This window comes from Nannospalax galili, unplaced genomic scaffold (genome assembly GCF_000622305.1).
Source record: "Nannospalax galili isolate Female #2095 unplaced genomic scaffold, S.galili_v1.0 scaffold1082, whole genome shotgun sequence".
Taxonomy (NCBI): domain Eukaryota; kingdom Metazoa; phylum Chordata; class Mammalia; order Rodentia; family Spalacidae; genus Nannospalax; species Nannospalax galili.
Genome location: NW_008348580.1, coordinates 1,624,424 through 1,629,511, shown reverse-complemented (window position 1 = coordinate 1,629,511; position 5,088 = coordinate 1,624,424). Strand labels below are relative to the sequence as shown.

At 38.9% G+C, this 5,088-nt stretch overlaps 1 pseudogene; it reads right to left on the bottom strand.

Moving 5' to 3' along the window:
• Positions 1 to 3,560: 3,560 nt before the first annotated feature.
• Positions 3,561 to 4,769, bottom strand: LOC103743970 (annotated as a pseudogene).
• Positions 4,770 to 5,088: the final 319 nt, after the last annotated feature.

Sequence of the window (5,088 nt, the reverse complement as noted above, 5' to 3'; positions counted from 1 at the left end):
TTATTTATTTATTTATTTATTTATTTATTTATTTATTTATTTTTGTGTGTAATTCATACAAAAATCCCAATCATATTCATCTATATACCCACTTCCCAAATGGCACCCTCCCATAGCCCCCCCTCGCCCCACTGGAGCCCATATACTCTGTCATCCCTGTTACTGTCCACTGTGTTGTTGGTGCCCCCAGATGTTCCCCAGTGCTTGTCCATTCACTGCATTTAGTCAGCCTATCTAGAGTTCCTTGTTTTAGGAAGATCGGTACTTCCTCATGTAGCAGCAATCAGTTGTCAATATTCCTTTAGATAAGATTGGGGTCTGCTGTTCATTTTCCCAGTTCCATGCTGGGTTACTGCCTGGGAGTCTCTTGGGCCACCCTGGTCAACAACTCAAAGGAAGGTATCTCCTGTCTGGCATTGTTTCTTGTTATGTGGCCTTTAGCTATACACATGGACTCTTTATATTTTAATTTTTAATTTTATCTGTTGTTATTATAAGTCTCTATGTGTATGTGTGCACACAGGATATGAGATGTTCATGCATGATATGTCTTTAAAGGTCAGAGGACAACTTTGTGGAGTTACTTTCCTCATTTCACCTTTCCATTGGTTCCAGGAATTGAACCAGTTGACTGCCAGGATTGCAGGGTAAATAAATACATTTGCCTGCTGAGCCATCTCCCCAGCTTGCAAATAAATATTTTCAAAATTTACTTTCTAAATATGTTACATATGTCCTCACTTCAAGAGTAGTAAATGAGACAAAACATGGAAAATTTTTTAACTACAAATAATTATTTCTTATTAAAATTGCAATACACTTCAAGTTACTTGTACTCATCGTATTCACTCATTTCTGTGTTTCTTGCTTAGGTGGATCATTTATTGAATAGCATATGCCCAATAAATGTTGACCTGGAATAGTCTGAATTCTGAGTAGCTGCTATTCAAAAGCTATATTTCTTGTGTTTTGTGAATGCCACAGGCACTGGAGATACAAAGATAGATAAAACATGGTTCTACCTTTGAAGGAAGTGTATGATAGAAGGGACATGGACATAGAAGGAGACAAATGTCTCCTAGAGATGTGGTATTTGTGGCAGGGGGTTGGTAAGCATAGGGTGGGCAAAGCACCTCATGAAAGGGGATGCTAGAAGTAGGGTTTCTGGTAGTGTGGCCTTGTATCTTAACCTTCCCTCTGCTCTATGTTTTGGGATTAGATCATAAAGTTAGTTACCAAGGCAACAAAACCCCAGAACATTTAGGGCAAAATTACCTTTGAAAAATCTAATTGCACATCAAGAAAGATACATAGAATAAAGTGTCCATCTATATACATGTGACATGTCTCTAATAATGTAAAATACATAATGACAATATAATACTTTACAGTATTTTAGTTAAAAAATTCTTACTAATATTTTTGTGCTAGCATCATTCAATTCAGTTAAGAATGGAAATAAGGAAGTTATGTTGAAAATAGAAGGTAATATTGGCTAATGGAAAGTTAGTACTATTTTTCCATTTATGTCCTTATTTTTTAATGTCTCAATAGAGAAATAAAACTGTAATAAAAAAGATTTATAACTTTTTGTTTGTTTTCTTTTGTTTTTGAGAAAGGGTCTCCTTGTAGCCCTGGCTGGCCTGGAACTCAATATGTAGACCAGGCTGGCCTGCATCTCAGAGAGATCTGCCTGCCACTGCCTCCTGAGCGTGCATCACCCCCAGACTTTGTAGCTATTCCTTTTTTAAAGGCTATGTATTTTAATCTTAAACATGGCACATTAACAATGACCTAAAATACCTTATTTGAAAGTAATTACAAATTAATGCACTTAATATGTGAATCAAATGCTAAACAAACTTTCAGACATTTGCTAAGCTGCGCCTGTTTTTGCTCTTGTTGATCATGAGCTCCAGTAGGCTCCTACCTAGAACCCTGCCATTTATGGAAGTATGCATCTCCCAATTCGTTACATGAAAAGCCTCTTACTCCAGACAAGGCCAAAGGTACCCGGGCCATTACAGATATAATTTCAGAAAAAAAAAATGAGACCTCAATGACATTTTACTTGGGAAAAATTCAGTTACAGAGAAATAATTCTACAGATAGAAGATGTAAACAGTGAAGACTTGTCATTTTCCCACTACTCACACTGCATGTTATATTGGACATCAGTATAAAAAAGTCAAAGATGCAGACTGAATAACCACCATGTGTACCTGCTCTCCTCACTGTAAAGAAACAATTCTTTAAAAATGATACAGACATATGCCTGTGTGCTACTATTTTCAGATGAATGGTATATTGCTCATTAAACATCGCCTATGCAAATTTAAGACTGCTTTGGAATCTCCTGACAGCTAGGAGGACTATGATTATGCTACAGGTAGGATCAAATGACCAGAAATACCATGAACTGGTGCTCAATAGATTGATCCTCCAAGCAATAGGAATCTGAAGAGGTCCAGAGGCCAGAGGCTGCACAAAAGGGAAAGTCCAGACTCCTGACCATTGCCAAGGCCTATAGCCTGGAGTATCCGCTTGACTATACGATCATAAGCTTTAAGCATGCCATAAATACCCAGAATACGCCATATTTCTTCATAATGACTTCTCGTTGGGTGAGGTGGGGAGATTAAGAAGGTGACAGTATTTGTCCAGCATCTTTAAAGACATAGTCTGAGTTATTATGCCATTTAGATGACAGGGCTTTTGCCAAAATTCAGGTAGGGTTGTCAACCAATTATTTTATCTAGATTAGCATTGCCAAGTAGCAAATATTGGAGGTCTTTTGACACTTTCATCATGTACAGTAGTTATTCCTGAATATGCCTTGCTATAGGCTATTTTCCCTTACTCCTGTGCAGTTATTTCACTGAAACTCACATAACCCTGAAGGATAGCATTGTGAACAAACACCTGAAATAAATTCTAATAAAAAATATAAACATCTTAAATGATTCATGATATATACAAGTCACCACATAATAGTTGCTTTGATAAAATTCTTACAAATTCAGTGAAAAAAAAACAGCAGCATAAGATAAAGCAAATATGCAAAATTTTAAATCATGATAAAATAGTTTTACATTATACAGTTCATTACATCAAAAATACAATACAGGTTTGTTGCTGTTTAAAAACACAATTTAGGTTTTAAATTAAAGTAAATAATGTCAAATTCTTTGGGGGGGGGCAAAAAGAACAAGTGTTCATGAACTGTGAGCTAGTAAAGGTAGAGCAGCATGAAAGATGGAAGGAGCTGGGTGTGGCGGCACAGGTGGCACACACCTTTGATCCCAGCACTCCGGAGGCAGAGACAGGAGGATCTGTGTGAGTTCAAGGTCAGCCTGGTCTACAGCCAGCTGGGGCTACAGGGAGACCCTGTCTCAAAAAGATTTAAAAAAAAAAGTAGTATAAAATGAATTCTACATTTTTGAAAATAAAAATCATTCAAAAATAAATATCATTGAATTGTTTTTAAAGTAGTTCTATCAATGACTAACTGACTTCCCGTCTCCCCAACCCTAGCCCTACTGCCCCGAAGGCCCAAGTAGTCAGGTACAGCAGCCTAGAGATTCAGCTGATGCTTCCAGACTGCTATCTGTATCTGAGGCGTCGGATCTGTGGATACTGAAGACACATCTTTGACCAACGACAGTGAGGATCACTGCTGCCATTAAAGGACAGGGCTACCTTCGGATGAATTCTTGGTGTCTCTCCTCCAAGTCCATTACTTCCTTGTAGATTAGCTCTTTCATCCAGTTGCTTGTCAGGGATCTTTGGTGGTAGGGCTTCTGCTTCTGAAGGACCATAACCAGACACCGATGTACAGGTGCTGAAGAGCTTTATCTACTGAGATCCTTTCGGATGCAACTATTACTAGCATTTTTTGATAACAAATCCCTTGCCTGATTGGCTTTGAATTTGTTGTGTTCTGAGTCATCTGGTAAAAGTTTCTCAAAGCTATAGCCATCATATTTAGGTCTGTTTTCAACATAAGTCCTTACTGTTGACTGCAGTTTCTTCATGAATTCAGGACAGTGTTCCAAGCTGTTCAGTAACTTTATTCCATTGATCAATGTGATCTGTATGTGAGAGCAAAACACCACCTTTGATCATTTTTCCCATGATGCACTCAACTGACCAGATGTCAACCTTCTTGTAGCCCATGCCAAGGATAGAATCACTCCAGTGCTCTGTCGTATGGAATCACTACATTATCATAAAGCTTGTTCCTGCAGTCCTACCCAGTCCAAAATCAAGACTTTTTAAAGTGCAGTCTGATTTTACTACTGTATTGCTGGGTTTTAAGTCCTGATGAATAATTCCAGCAGAGTGAAGGTGCTTGATTCCACAAAGCATTTGATAGGGAAGATAGGACATTCTTTCATGATCTAGTTCCATCTGAACTACTTGGCAAAGATTTGCATCCATGAGCTCCATGGCTATGTAAACATCTTGAAATTCTTCTAGGGATTTTTGCAGTATGAAAACATTCAAAAGGTCAATTATATTTTTATGATTAACACGTTTCATAAGAACTAGCTATCTGTAGGCCCGCTTAGCATGAATTTGGTTTTGAAATGGCTGGCTTAGCTTCTTGATTGCAACATTTCTTTCAAGAGTGGCATCATAAGCTGCACATGCTATCCCTTGAGTGCCTGGGCCTATAGGTTTTAAATTCTGGTATCGTTTCAGGACTGTGAATGTAAAATCTCCAGTTTCTACACTATAAAATTTTTGTCACCCTTGCATCTGCTCATGATGGCAAGCAGTTAGTTTAACGGCTTCATCCAAATATTCACCCAAGCTGGCAGCGCAGTCAATAGCCAATGTGGGAACCTGTGGCCGGGAGCGGTGTGGTCTGTGCAGATCCCGCAGCCTTTGCCCAGGCCTCCTCCCAGCTCCCAACTCCAGCCTGGGTAGTCCAGTCTCAGCCACTCCGCTGAGTAACCTTATATCTATTCTTAAAACCAGAATTCTTGGACTGGAGATATGACTCAGCAGTTAAAAGCACTAGCTGCTCTTTCAGAAACCCAGGGTTTGGTTCCCAGCATGGCAGTCACTCCAGTTCCAGGGGAT